Source organism: Neovison vison, chromosome 8 (assembly GCF_020171115.1).
Source record: "Neovison vison isolate M4711 chromosome 8, ASM_NN_V1, whole genome shotgun sequence".
In the NCBI taxonomy this organism is placed as follows: domain Eukaryota; kingdom Metazoa; phylum Chordata; class Mammalia; order Carnivora; family Mustelidae; genus Neogale; species Neogale vison.
The window spans coordinates 427,194-441,935 of NC_058098.1; the positions used below are offsets into that span (position 1 = coordinate 427,194).

At 58.2% G+C, this 14,742-nt stretch overlaps 1 protein-coding gene across 2 annotated transcripts in view; it reads left to right on the forward strand.

The window, feature by feature from the left end:
- Nucleotides 1-14,742, forward strand: part of ZBTB46 (zinc finger and BTB domain containing 46) — a 59,196-nt gene that overhangs the window by 1,205 nt on the left and 43,249 nt on the right. Inside the window, exons 1-2 of one of the 2 annotated variants that reach the window (XM_044262634.1) lie at nucleotides 84-233; nucleotides 3,111-3,257. The exons of the other annotated variant lie outside the window; for it this stretch is intronic. The gene's annotated coding sequence lies outside the window, so the exon portion shown is untranslated. Of the gene's footprint in view, nucleotides 1-83; nucleotides 234-3,110; nucleotides 3,258-14,742 lie in introns of those variants that run through there. 2 annotated transcript variants of the gene reach the window in all.

Below are 14,742 nucleotides of genomic sequence, written 5' to 3' on the forward strand. Positions count from 1 at the left end.
ATTGTTTAAAGAAATGCTAATTAGGCAACGCGTTTTGCAAACTGCTGGGCGCGGACACCTGTGCACGGAGTGCTCGCGCGCATTTTAATTGTGTCAGTAGTAGAATCTTTCCTGTCGGATTTATTATCAAAGCTAACTTTCCGTTTGGGTGGCAGACTTGTGGATTCGCTCTGTGGCCGGCCAGCACGTTGCCTACACCCGGCAGTCTTTCCACTCCGCGAGAATGGAAAATGGTGCGTTCATCAAAAGGAAACTTAGAGGAGGGTTTTTCACATGAATAATGAAGTAAACAGGTCCTCTTGGTTTGTTTTGTGATATAGTTTTAGATATTTCCAACTGAAAACTTTGGGACGCCTTATTCCCCCAGAAAGGGTTAAGTGAATGCTAGGGGCACCTGGGCCGCAGGTACTGAGATTTCGGCCCTGGGTCCCCTATGAAGCCTGTGATTTGTCTTCACGCCCTTTACTGAAGGAGGGAGGGGTGATGGCTGAGTTTTCTCCAGAACACGGTGGAATGTACTCACTCATGGGCTATTCAGAAGCCCCAAATTCAGCCTTTCTTGGAGGCCAGCCTTGGGACATTTAATTAAGCCTCTCATTGACATCATCATGGGTGTAAGAATTTTGTTCTGATGCGATAGTTTCTGCTCAGGGTTAGTGGTTTTCTGTTTGAAAATGCGTTGTTCCTGTGCTCAGAGCTGTGTCCACCCACTGTCCGGTGTTCGGGACTGGCTGGCCATTGCCTGCAGGGGCACCGTCCCTCTTCTATGCTCTGTCCCCACTCAGTTATCCAGGGCAGTCCCTTGGACCCTTGCCCTGTGACACCTGTGGCCCGTTACCCTCATGACCCCTGTGTTCTGCGGGCACACAGTAGCACAGAGAGGGTGGGGTGAACTCCTGGAAAGGGCAGGACCACTCCAGGACTTGAGGAAATCCCTCAGCCTGTGGTCCTTTCACTGCCAGTCGGGTGTTATTTACAAACATCTTATACAAAATTAAGTTTTGACGGAGGGAACTTTCCAACATCGCCCTTATGTGGGGCTTTTCAAATTAAGAGAAATTGGGCCACTCTGTCCCTGTGGTCTGTGTTTCTGGGACAGCTGTACAGCGTTTCTGCTTTGTTCTCTATCAGAGGTCTTAGACCAGCCTCTAAGCGCCAAGGAGACCCATTTAGTGCTTGGTGTTTAGAAAGCGCCACGGCCCGGGAACCTGAGCTAATTCCTCACTGTGCCCAGGTGCCTTCTTGGCTGCTGTGTCAAAGTTCTAGAAGCCACTGCTCCCCCTCATCATCGCTCACACCCATGTCACAGCACCTGCCGCCACAGTTCCCTCTTCTGGGGTTTCACGCTCCTCCGTGACTCACGCTCTCATAACCATACAGGCTTTTTCTTCCTTCTGATCTAATATATTTTACCTTAAACTCTGTTCAGAGATGGCAGATTGTCAAGAATTCCCCTGTATGTCTGCCCCCTCCCCTGAAAAAAGAGATCCTTCCTGTTGCTACAAGTTTGCTTTAATGGCCTGGTTGTTAGGGATAAGCGGGTGATGAAAAACCTCTATCCAGGCCACAGGACCGATTTAAATGTTTGAAACGCGGTCTCATCCTGATCATGGTTCTCGTGTGTCCTCTGCCCCCAGGTCAGGCTGTGGCGTGGCTGGGCTCCCCCACCGTGAGGTCAAGGAAGGTTTCAGCCTAAACACTTCGAGGATCTTCTGTCTGCATACTCAGACTTTTTGTGTTCTGGTCTGCCGGTGATGGCACAGTATGGCTTGTGACATTATTTGCTGATGAAAAAGTCGTGGAAAAGAGAAATACCCTTTCCTAACAAACTAAAAAACTTGTGTATTGAAGGGTAAAAGGAGCTGGCGGGGTCAGATTCGACCTTAGTATGATCCACACAAAGTTTTCTGTTCAGTTTCTTATCAGCAGTGCTATGAAGTCATTTTCAGATTGAAAAATTACTTAATACTGGGGCACCTGGGTGGCTCAGTGGGTTAAGCCGCTGCCTTCGGCTCGGGTCATGATCTCAGGGTCCTGGGATCGAGTCCCGCATCGGGCTCTCTGCTCCGCGGGGAGCCTGCTTCCCCCCTCTCTCTGCCTGTCTCTCTGTCTGCTTGTGGTCTCTCTGTCAAATAAACAAAATAACATCTTAAAAAAAAGAAAAAAATTACTAAATATTTTTTAACATCATTTGGACTTAGAAATTGCTAACCTAGATATTTTAGAGTAGAAATCGAGAAATGCTGTTTACATGTTTTTCACAGAGCTTCCGTGTCTTGACAAGCGTGTGTCTGAGTCACATTAGGGAGCTGTTCCCAGGGCCTCTCCCTCATGGCAACTCCCGGGGATTGTCAGTCCCCTAAAGGCTGCAGTGGGCCAGCCTTTAGGCCAGGTTGGGGACAGTTTCTGCGAGGGGTTGATGATCTGTTGGGACAAGGTAAGCACTCCTCAGACACAAGAACCACTAATGTGACCCAATGTAGGTGACAGAGGCTGGTGAAACAGCCCCAGAGCTCGAAGGGGGAACAGAGTGCAGACCAGCTAGTGGGGACGGGGGCATCTGAATCCCCAAAGGCTGCTGGAGGGAAGGGGCATCGTGCAGACTCCTACCCCATCAGGCACGGACCCTCTGGGTCCAGACCTTGTGGAGCAAATTCTGTTGTGGCCTCTGCTTTGCCGAGGACGATGGCCAGTGAGAGCGCGGGACTGCACGGCCGGCGGGTTCCGGGGGCACTGGGCAGTCTGGTGGTTTCGGGTCCCGCCTCCCGCGGGGGCCCACAGGCCACTCCGAGTCTTTGGAAGAGCCGTGGGGAAGTGGTCCTTGGTCACCTGCAGCTGCTTCCGGGGGGCCTGTGAGGTCTTCCCACCTGCCCGCAAACTAAGAAGAGCCCCACGTGTGTGGGAATCCTCAATTTTTAAAACGGCCTCATTTATAAAGAATTTGGACAGACTTGGTGCTCACGCGGGTGTGGGCTCTGTTCTGTTTCCCTCCCCTCCCGTCTAACCTGCCGCTTCCCTGCAGAAAGTGAGGCCTCCCACCCGGCGGAGGAAGTCTCCCCTGTCACCCGCCAAGCACAGCTGAGGTCCTGTGTCCTCTTCCTTCTCTGTAGAAGCAAAGGAGGCACCTCAGTGTCCCGGGCCGCATGTGGAAGGTTTCAGAACCTCAGAGTGAGGAGTGCTTCCGTGGAAGGTGGACGTCCCACAGGGCCACCGTGGCTGCTGGGGCTTTGGACAAGTCCCCTTCTTAGTCTGGGCAGGTAACCTGGGGAGCGCGGGGGGAGGGGTCTGACCTGGGGTCTTCTGTCCGTCCCACTCTGAACGTTCCGTCCTGCTGTCACGCCCGAGGCACGGAGAGCAGAAGGGCTGGCGGCTCTTGGGTGGACAGATCCTGCGCTGACCTGCGTGCAGAGCTGGCCCTTGTTCCCGGGGCACTGAGGCACTCGGATAGGCGTTCTAGAGACACGCTCCCGTGACCCGCTCGCCGCCCGCCGGCCAGCGTGCACGCAGCGCCCGGAGCCGTCTGTCCAGGGTGGGGACCGGCCGGGGAGGACGGCGAGCGTGGGGGCCGCGGAGGAAGAGGGTGAGAGGCTTTGGGCACCTGTGGCTTCAGGTGTGCCGTGACCTCTGAGGCGTAGTCTGGGGTCTCCTGGTCTTGGTGTGGCCCTGTGACTCCGAGAATGGCAGATTTTCTCTCCTCCCCGCGCACGCGAAGTAGCCTTTTGTCCAGGAAGCTGGAGGGCTGCTGGGGCCCCGGGAGGAGAGCAGCGACCCGGCTTTGCTCCGCGGTGGAGAAGGCTCTCCCGGTGCAGGGCACCGTTTGCTGGGCTTTACGGGGCTCACCGGCTCTTCCTCGTCCTGCGGACCGGCCGTGGGCCTGGCAGTGGTCCCGTGCCCTGGAGGGAACCTGCCCAGACCTGCTGCACCAGGCCCTGCCATCTGGGGAGGGGGCGGCGTCTCTCGGTCCCCTCCCCCAGCTTCTCCAGGCGCGGGCGGCGTCACACCACCCTTTGTGTCCGGGTCCAGCTGCCGGGGCCCAGGAAGCCACCCCCTTCTGTTGGGGACGGAATCCCTGTTGGCGGCTCGCCAAGGGGTCCCGGGGATTACAGGGCGAAGACCTTCTGCCTCCTTCTCTTGGGTTCCGAGAGGCCCACGGTGCATGGCCAGCTGCAGGCATGGGCGCAGGGAGGCTCCCGCAGCCTTCCGTGGGCCCTCGGGGGCAGCATGCCGAGGCGCCCCTCCCTCGGGCTGGGCTCGTGGCCCGTGTCCAGACTCAGAAGACTTGGCCGGGCGGCCCCGCCCTCAGCGGCGCCCCTGGCCTGGGCCCTGCGGCTGCTTGTGGGAGCACCTCGTTTTTCCCGTTACGTTTCTGGTGTCTCTCAGCACTTCCTCCATCGGCTTCTGAAACGTCACAGGTGGGAGTTTCCCTGCACAAAGCTTCGAGGATGTGAGGTCCTGCGGACTGGGTCCGGCAGCTGCTGAGGGCTTGGGGCCTGCCGCAGGTCTCAATTCTGAACATTTTTAGTAACATCATAGCCTGTCCTGTGATTTGGGGTGACTATTACTGGCCATGTGACTTCTGTAATTTTTTTATTTCTGAAGAGAAACTGAAGAACAGGACATTTATTTTTTAAAGATTTTATTTATTTATTTGACAGAGAGAGATCACAAGTAGACAGAGAGGCAGGCAGAGAGAGAGGAGGAAGCAGGCTCCCCGCTGAGCAGGGAGCCCGATGCGGGGCTCGATCCCAGGACCCTGAGATCATGACCTGACCCGAAGGCAGATGCTTAACCACTGAGCCACCCAGGCGCCCCAACCCCGAAGTATTTTGAAGAGCTTTCCAGAGCTCCTTAGCAGACACAGGCCCTACTCCCCAGGGCCCCGAGGAGTAGGTCAGGCAGGGTCAGCTCTGGGAAGCCTGCCGTGCCCGCGTCGGGCGGACCTGCCGCCACACAGAGCCCTCGTGGTCTGCCCCGCTCCGGACGTGCTTCGCTCCTTCCCTTGAGGCCGGAAACCACGCCTTGGAGAAGGCACCCGCACGCCGGGTTTGCTCGAGGTCATTCGTGGTCACCCTACTTTTTAACTTAAACTGATCTCTGCCTTGTCTTGAGTGAGAATAGTCATGAAATCCCGAGTCTGATGTCTTGGTGGCTTCTCTGGGTACGCACTGAAATGAACATGTAACTCTCAGTTTGGAGGCGGGTTTGTCCGAGCCGACCGGAAGCTGGCCTCGGCGTCACCCTGGTGTGCGGCCCGCCCCCTAGGGGCTCGGGATACCCCTGGGTCCACCCTTCTGCGCTGTGTCTCAGGAGTGGCCCACACCCTACACTTCCCTTCTCAGGCTCACGCCGGCTGGGGAAGGACCTGTGCTTCGGCCCCGGCCACAGAACCATGGGCAGGGCTGAGGGGCCGCACCGCCATTCCTGCCCGGCCTGTGGATTCTGAACAGCAGCCGCTTGGCCACCTGGCTTTCCCGGGTGCGGGGGCAGAGTGTGTCAGCGGTTCTCCCCGTGGAGCCCCTCCGGAGCTTCCCCACACGCTGCTGAGTTGTTTGGGGTGGTAGCCGGCGGCGCAGGGCGTGAGGGCAGGAGCCCTTCCTGCCGCATGTCGGGCGGCCACGCAGGGAACAGGGATATAGGTTAGGTCGCTGCTGGGAAGACCGTCCTGGGACTGTCGTAAGAAAGGCCCGCGAGCCTGGGGTCCACACACAGAGCTTCGTTCGCTTGCAGCCCTGGAGGCCAGAGGCCCAGGTCCACCTGCCGGCAGGGCCACGCCCTCGGCAGAGGCCCCGGGTGAGGCTCCGTCCGCCTGGTCTGGTTGTGTGTCTGCCTGGCTGTTCTGGCCTGTGGAGGGCTTGCTCCAGCATGTACACGCGTGGCCTCCTCCCCTGTGTGTCTAGATCAGTCACACTGACCCGACTTCCACCTAATGCGATGATGCGGTTTCCAGACGCGGTCACACTCACAGGTGTGGGGTCAGGACTGGAGCGCGGCTTCCTGCAGGCCGTGGTCTGTCCCGGGCACGTCCGCTCCCGTGTTTCTCGGTCCTGCATCACGCAGTCCTGTCAGTCCGCCATTGTCCCTTCTGGGGACCGTGTAGTAGGCAGGTGAGAGCATGCGGCAAGTCTGCACCCAGCCCCCGCCTGTCACCGGCGGGGCCCTTGCCGGCAGATGGGTGCTTCCGGGGAAGTGACAGGGACGGGCTGCAGAGGCGTGGACAGCCATGCCTGCTGTGGGCGGGTGCTGCGGGGCCCGTGCCAGGAGGCAGGTGACAGGGGTCGTGCGCTTTGGGGTGGGGGTGACTAGAGATGCAGCCACGGGCACCCCGTGGGGCAGTGGGGGCAGCCAGCTGTTGTGGCCACTCCGCAGCGGGTGGTGAGGCCCCTCTGGGCACCTGTCTCTGCCGGCTGAGTGCACGTGGGCCAACCATCCCCACCCCCTAGAGCCAGGCAGCCCGCGGGACCTAGCTTTCCAGAATGTTCTTAATGCTTCCGCTGAGATACACCAGAAAATGAAGAATAGCGGCTGTTGAGACACAGTCTTTAAATTCAGAAAACCTTGTCTTGTGTTGAAGTAACATGTAGAACTTAACACATCAAATCATACTGTTAAGTGGCTGGTCTGAAGCTCCGAATTGTGAAGTAGCTCCAAGAGCCGGCCTGTTCTGTGGTCACTGCCGAAACCATGGGCACGTGGGTGTGGCTGTTGTGGTTTAGTGTCCACGGTCAGAAAGATGTGGTCCCTCTACCGTGGACCCCGAGGTCCAGCCAGGAGGGTCAGAGGTCACTTAAGGAACTCAGGTGCTCTGTGTTCCCTGGATAGGCCGTGGGGGGGGTCACTGCTGCCATCTCTGTTCATGCTTATGACCCTCCCACAAGGAGCAGACCCGACGGGAGTGGAGCAGTGGCCCCTGCAGACTTGTGTGAACCGTGGTCCACACGCATGAGCCGTGGTCCGTGTGTGTGAGCCATTGTGTGTCTGAGCTGTGGTCCACGTGAGCCATGGTCTGTGTGTGTGTGTGAGCTGTGGCCTGTCTGTGTGCGAGCCGTGGTCCATGTGTGTCTCAGCTGTGGTCTGCATATGTGTGTGAGCTGTGGTCCACGTGTGTCGAGCCATGGTCCATGTGTGTGAGCTGTAGTCCGCATGTGTGTGAGCCGTGGTCTGTGTGTGTGTGATCTCTGTTCCACATGTGTTGAGCCGTGGTTGCGGGATCTGACATCAGATCAGTCTCTTGCACGTCTGCATCTCTCAATCAGAGATTCTCCCGGAACTGGAGAAGCTGTGCGGTTCCTCCATAACCGAAGTGTTAGATACGTGCCTCCGACGTCTTTAGATGTGGGCAGAATTGGAGACAAGATCCCAGCGCCAGTTGCTTCCCCTCTGCTCCTCTGGCTTCGCTGTCCCTCTGCGTCTTGCTCCGGTGGGTGTCACTCAGGCCGCGTCCCTGCAGGGCTCCGCCAAGTGTGGCTGAGACTCGCGCCCACGCACCCACAGCTCATCTCGGCGGCCACAGCTGGCCTGGGTTCCATGCTCCTGTGGGGCCCCACGTCTTCACGGTGGACTGGAGTCTGGACACGTTCCACTGGAGATGGCAGCTCAGAAACGGCACTTTTTTTTTTTTTTTAAGATTTTATGTATTTATTTGACAGACAGAGATCCCAAGTGGGCAGAGAGGCAGGCAGAGAGAGGGGGGGAAGCAGGCTCCCCGCTGAGCAGAGAGCCCGACGCGGGACTCGATCCCAGGACCCTGAGACCATGACCTGAGCCGAAGGCTCAACCCACTGAGCCACCCAGGCGCCCCAGAAACGTCACTTACTCTGTTTGGTACCGTGTGTTTGCTGAGAGACCTTGTGTGCTGGCCTTGCTGGTGGGATCCTGCGACCTGGAAGAGCCCCTTCCTGTCCCCCTGTGATGGTCCCTGAGACTGGGCGTGGGGGGAAGGCGTGCGGGGGGCACGGGTGGTGCAGTGCCATGTGGCCATCGGGATGTTCAGTTTGTGGGGTGCCCCGGTGGCTCTGTGGGCTGGGTGTCCGACTCCTGATCTCGGCTTAGGCCTCACAACGCAGGAGTGCGCGGGCTCGATCCCACAGCCCTGAGATCATGACCTGAGCCCCCCACATGCCTCTGGTCTGCTCTGGGTTCAGAGATGTACATGGAGTTTGCAAAATAATTACCACCTATATAAGTTTTCTTTTAAAATTTGAGATTTGGGGGCGCCTGGGTGGTTCAGTGGGTTGAGCCTCTGCCTTCGGCTCAGGTGGTGATCGCAGGGTCCTGGGATTGAGCGCTTCGGGCTCTCTGCTCAGTGGGGGGTCTGCTCCCCCCACCCCGGCCAACTTGTGGTCTCTGTCAAATAAATAAATAAAAATCTTTAAAAAAAATTTGAGATTTGTCGTCGGTTAATAACGTGCAAGAACATCTCTAGATTCGTTTAATCTCCTGGAAGTCCCACTTCTCTTCATGTCGATTTTCCTTTAGTTTTCACTGAAACACAAATTAAATTTACCTCTGCCTCTTTTTTGGTATGTGGGAAACGTGGGTGTGTGGTTTTGCTTGAGTTCGGAACTTTCCTGTTAGAGAGAGTCTGTCGCAGGGGGTCCCTGCGGCGGGGGTCCCTGCCAGAGCCTGTCTGCGGTTGGAGGGCGCGGGTCTTTCCTTGAGTATTTCGATGCTTCTCGTTTTCTTTGGGGTCGTGAGCTGCTCTTACTTAGTTGTCTTCCCAGATGGGTCAGTTTTACCCACAGCCGGCCCTGGGACTGAGCAGTGTGAGGGCGGACCGCCCCGGAACCTCGGCAGCGGATGGAGTCGGTGCACGGCCGGACGGCCCGGGTTTGCTTCTAGAAGTCCCGTATCATGGAGGGAACGCGGGCATTTCGGCAGAGCAGGGGAGGAAAGTGGGTTTGTTCACCAGCACTGTTCACACACGGCTTGCTGAGTCCTCAGGAGATGAGAAGGACCAGCCGCGCCCCTGTGGTCTCCCTCCTCCAACCCCCGCAAGTGCGGATCCGGCGGGTTGGCCTAAGCTCAGCACTCGGCAGGCCTGACCGGGCCCCTCATGCTCACAGGCCGTGGGTGTGACCTCACTCGTGTCATCCTGCTCAAGGTCACTTACCCGCCACCCTCTTTCCTGCATCGCTGGTTGGACGATGGCAACGGGTTTAAGGGGACCTGAGAGGTGTCCCCACGTGCCAGCCCCTTTGTCCAAGCGCAGAGGGAAATACCAGTCGAGAAACTGGCAGTCAGACTGCTCATGCCCGGGGCCCTGCTGAGGAATTTCCTTTTGCTCCTTGGAAGTCAGAGCGGAGGTCCCGGGGCTTTGGCAGGCCCTCGGTGCCACGTGGTCAGGTGCGGGCGGGACGGAGCCGTCTGTGTCCTTGTGGGGGACCCTGCGCCACACGGTTCCAATATTCTAGATGAACCATGGGCTTCGCAGGGTTTTGGGACGCAAGGAGGCAGACTGTCCTTGGTCCCGTACGGAACATTTGTAAGAGTCTCCCCTGCGGTGCTTCCAGCCACAGACAGGAGCGAAGAGGGCTTCGTGCCGACTTCTCTCTACGTAGGCTGCGTTCCTCCTCCTGGACTAATTTCACACGCGCTAGCCTGCTGCTCCCTGCAGGGGCCGGGTGGGCTCGGCTTTTGTGTTTGAGTTTTATGAGTGAGCACCTGGCCCGGCAAGGAGACGGGATGGGCCCAAGCATCTCAGGGTCCGTGTTCTCAGCTGCCATTTCCTTCCATTTACTTGTTACAAACCTCTGAGTTTCAACGTAAACAACGTTTCTTGTTCACCTAAATCGGGTCTGTTTGCTTTTAGTGTGTCGAATTCTGCTTGGCTGTTTTCTGGTTGTCAGGCATTTGGGTGATTTCTTACTTCTTGCCATTATAAATAGAAGTGCTGGCAGCATCTTTGAGCAAATTAGCATTTGGGGTCATTTCCTGGGGGTAGTGTTTCCCAAACGTGGAATTACTGGTCAGCGACACACACGTCTTGTTGCGCTACGCTCTGTGGGCTCCAGAAGGACCGTGCTCCCGGCTCTGTGGTGGCCTAGGACCACCTTCACTGGGTGGCACGATTCGTGTTAATTTTTCAGCCTCGTGCACACAGACGTTTTCTTGGACTTGTCTCTCAGAATGGTACGTTTCCCTCAGTTTGCTCTAGGTATTGCCTAGATACCTTTGAAGGTTTAATGTCAGGTTCCAGGATTAACTGACCCGGGCTGGGGGGCTCACCCAGCGCCCTGCCCAGACCAGCCTCAGGTTCCTCCCCGTGGGGACGGGGAACAGGAGCGTGCGCGGGTTTGGTGATGAAAGTTGATGACGCCTGGGCTGTGTGGTACAGACCTTGTTCCGAGGGCTTTGCCCTGAAGGGCTGCCCACCACCCCAGCGAGTGTGTCCTGGACCCCCGACGCTGTGCCGCGCCGGTCCCACAGCAGGACCCCTCCCGCAGGCTGCCCAGAGAGCCGGCACGCTCCATGCCCACTTCCTTCAGCTGTGGACACTGCCCGCAGGACAGACCTGCAGAGCCCCTCATGTGCCCGTCCTGCCCCCACAGTACTGAGTAGTGCCCCTCAAAACCCAGGTCTTTCCTTGTGAATCGGGAATTTCACTTCTTTTTTTTTTTTAAAGATTTTATTTATTTATTTGACAGACAGAGATCACAAGGAGGCAGAGAGACAGGCAGAGAGAGAGGCAGAGAGAGAGGAGGAAGCAGGCTCCCCGCTGAGCAGAGAGCCCGACGCGGGGCTCGATCCCAGGACCCTGGGATCATGACCTGAGCTGAAGGCAGAGGCTTTAACCCACTGAGCCACCCAGGCGCCCCGGAATTTCACTTCTTAAAGTGCTTTGGGGCTGGTCCCAGGGAAAGAGGGGCTTTCCCTGGGAGAGGCCCTGTCTTCCTCACGTCCCAGGGTCCCTTAAGCTTTCCCCACCCCCAATCCAAGCCCACAGGTTCCCTGGGGGCAAGAACCAGCCCCTCCCCCAGGACTCCTTCCGTAAGACACCCCCCACCCCGGCTGGGGGCCTGCTGGCCAGGTCGGCCCCAGCTCGGCCTCTGGCCTTCATCATGCGCCCCTGCCTGGGCCCCCTGCGGCCTGGCCTGGGCCCCAGCTGGTGCTGCTCTCAGTGGGGGGCTCCCCTGGCCGCTGCGGGGATGCCGGGAACCAGTGATCTGTTCTCTGCTGGGACCTGGCCAGTTCTGGGACCCGCCGTGTTGATGTCTGTGTGAGTTCGGGGAACTGACTGATCCGTCACTGGGGGCCATGCGGTGGGGGTTGGACTTGCCTGCCGCTAGCCTCTGCTCTGGCCGGGAACGTTGGCTCACTCGGCAGCTGTCCGTCTGTCCGTCCATCGCTCGTTCGGTGTGTGAGGAGTGCTTGCCTGGGAAGGGCCTGTGCTGTCTCTGCAGCACTGAGAGCCATGCTGGGAAGCCTGTCCGATCGGCCCGCCGAGGTTCTGCTGGGTACCGGGGCCGCCCTGCGCTGGCGTCCCGGATGCCGAGGGGGCTCGTGCTGCCTGCTGCCTGCCTCCGACGTGCGCTTGGGGCGATCCAGGCCCAGGGGCTCAGGAGTGGGAGCCCTATGCCCCCGCAGCTCCTCTCCCTGTCAAGTGTGCAACTTCCGTGGAAGGAGCTTCTAAAGGTCTAGCGCGTTGCTACATGTGCGCAGATGTTGCAAACGGGTCCTCCTGGTTCAGGGGTAGGTGGGATTTCTCTGAATTATTCCTAAAACTTTTCCAATAGTTGCAAAGTGTTTGAAAAGAAAAAGCTGACCGACTGGGGAGAAGGGCTTCACCTGCTGCTGGAGAGCCTGCATTGCTTCTAGCTCCTTCCCTGTGTGGGGTCTATTTTTGTCTTGGTGGCAGAGAGCACAAGTGTGTGGAGTTAACATTTCAAGTCACAGCACATCTCAGGTTTGAAATTCACAGACATAGTTTTCCTGGCTTGGGAAGCCGATCAGCCTTCTTTTTAAGAAAAAAAAAAAAAAATTGGGGCGCCTGGGTGGCTCAGTGGGTTAAGCCGCTGCCTTCGGCTCGGGTCATCATCTCAGGGTGCTGGGATCGAGTCCTGCATCGGGCTCTCTGCTCCGCGGGGAGCCTGCTTCCTCCTCTCTCTCTGTCTGCCTCTGCCTACTTGTGATTTCTCCGTCAAATAAATAAATAAAATCTTCTAAAAAAAAGAAAAAAAGAAAAAAATTAAGTGTGGCTTTTCCTGGGGCTTTTGTGACAATGTATCACCAACTGGGGCTTAAAACAACAGAGAAGTGTTCTCTGGCCGCTCGGGGATGGGAGTTGAAATCGGGGCCCCAGGGCTTCCCGGGGAGGGTCCGTCCTGCCCTCCAGCTCTCCTGGCTCCAGGCCCTGGGCTGTGGCACCATGGCTCTGTCTCTGCCTCTGTCTTCACAGGGGCGTCTCTCTGTGTGTTTCGGTCCAGATTTCTCCTTTCTATAAGGACACCAGTGCCACTGGGTCATGACCTCATCTTAAACCTTGGTTAAGTCTTCAAAGACCCTATTTTCAAATAAGGTCCCGTTCATAGGTGTTGGGGGTTGGGCCTTCAACATGGCCCACCACAGGGAGTGGCTGCATCGTCCCTGGCTTTGCTGCCAGCTGGTGGGAACGTCAGAGCCGACCCCAGAGCGTGTGCGCGGTCGCATCTGGAGCCCTGTCTCCCGGGCACCGATGACGTGGAGCTGGGCTGTCCCAGGGAGTGTGGCTGGTTGGCAGCAGCCTGACCGTCCACCTGGGAGGCCAGCAGCCCGCGAGCTCCTTCTTCTGCCAGCACTTAGTGTCGGATGTTTAAACGACGTTTCTGGAGGGGCGCCTGGGGGCTCAGTCGGTGAGAGTTCTGCCTTCGGCCCAGGTCATGGCCCTGGCGTCCCGGCGTCAGGCTCCCTGCCCAGCGGGGGACCTGCTCCTCCCGTTCCCTCTGCCACCCCCCCCACGCGTGCTCTCTCTCTCACTCTCTGTCTCTCAAATAAATAAATAAATCCTAAAAAAAATTTCCTGAATTCACCGTGTCACTCAGTCCTTCAGGTCTCACGTGACAAGGGTGGTTGTGTTGGCCGAAGTGTGTGTCGGAGCGAGCCTGCGGAGCGGGAAGTGTGGCTCCCGTGCCCAGAAGCTGCCGGACTCAGCAGCAGAGGCTTGGGGACTGTTCTGGGAGCTCCGGGAAGCTTCTGGGAGGGGGAGGCAGTGTCTGGCGGCTGGAGGGGCTTGCTATCCCTCTTCCGTTCTGTGCAGAATTGGCCTTTATCAGTCAGACCTGTTAAATTAGCTCGTTTGGACTGCCCGATGCCTCACGCCTAACCAGAACGAGCTAAAAGGAGCCTAACTGCCCGTTAAGACCAAGCAAGGTTTAAAGAAGAAGCATCCAGAACGAGACTAGGTCTGGCGGGCTGTGTCTGGGAGAATGAGCATGAAGCCCTGACCTCTTCCCCTTTCTTTTCCCAGCCCACAAGACACATCCCCCAGACCAGCTTCCCAGCAGCGGAAGCCGAGAAACTGGAAGTCAGAGCGGCCGTCCTCAGGCGGGCACACGGGACTGGCCTGTATTTGGGGCCTCTCTCCAGAGCTGCGACCCTGTGCAGCCCTTTTCTGTCCTTCCCTACCCCTGGAGGACGGTCCTGTGTGCCAGGACTTGAATGAGGGCCTCTCCCCTTGAAGTGCTGGTCTCTGGGTCCCCGTCTTGGTGGCTGGTGCCCCCACCACCTCGAGGCCTGGCAGAATCCCTGACCGCTGTGGCACTTGGCTCTCGGCTTGTTCTGGGCCTCTCGCTGGCCCGGCCAGCGCTCTCATGGGGACTTCCTAAGGCCTCTGTTTTGAGGTCTCGTGTGCACTTGGAACCGTCCTGAAACACAGGCTCGTTGTCTCTCAGCGGTTCTGTGGCCGACTAGGTTCTTCTTGTCCATGTGACATCAGATAGGCCTGAGTTCCCCAGGAGCCGGGCTGGAACCGCCAGGGGGTGGCTCAGTGGTCTTGTACCTGCTGGGGTCAGGGCGTGTCGGGGATGCTCGGGTGGCCCTTTGCGCCACACTTGTCTTGGGTCAGCTCCTGCGACTGAGTAGCTGGGCATAGACTTGTCCACCTACAGGGATGGACATTGGCGGCTCCTTGAGGCTCAGTCCCAGGCCAGGGTCTGTGAGGGAGGGGCTGCTGTAGGCCCTGAACTCTGGGATGGTGGCTTGTGGGGGGCCTCTTCAGAGACCCGTGCTGCCCTTTAAATGTTTGCTTCTCCCTAAGTCCCCCCTGTGAGTGGTTTGTACCCCACTCTGGGGAGCTGCCCCTGCCCAGCCCCTCCTTGTGCCCCCACAGCAGCTTTATGCTGTTCTAGAATCATCCCTGCGGTGACTTTGGGCTTCTGGGGGGGCACCCTGTGTGGGAGTTGGGGTGGGATCCTCAGCCTTGGGTGGGTTCCGGGCCGTGGCAGGCAGGTGCACGGGTTGATTTCAGCCTGGAATTCTCTGCCCTGCTTAGACACGCACTCGGAGGGTCTGAGTGGAGGCCAGGGGGTTTGGACAGGGGAGCACCTGGGCACGGGCCAGGGTAGGGGGTGCCCCCGAGAGAGGAAGTGACTTGAGGCAGGTAGGGTGGCCCGTGGGGGGTGGGGGCACTCCAGGCTCCCCGAGAACGAGGAACCGAAAGAGGCACAGAGGAGGGGCCGGAAGTGGGGTGGGCCTGCCCCGGCGGGAGAGCGGCCAGGTTTGCATTTTTAGCTCAAGCCAGGGGCAGTGTGGAGGATGTGGAGGCCTCCA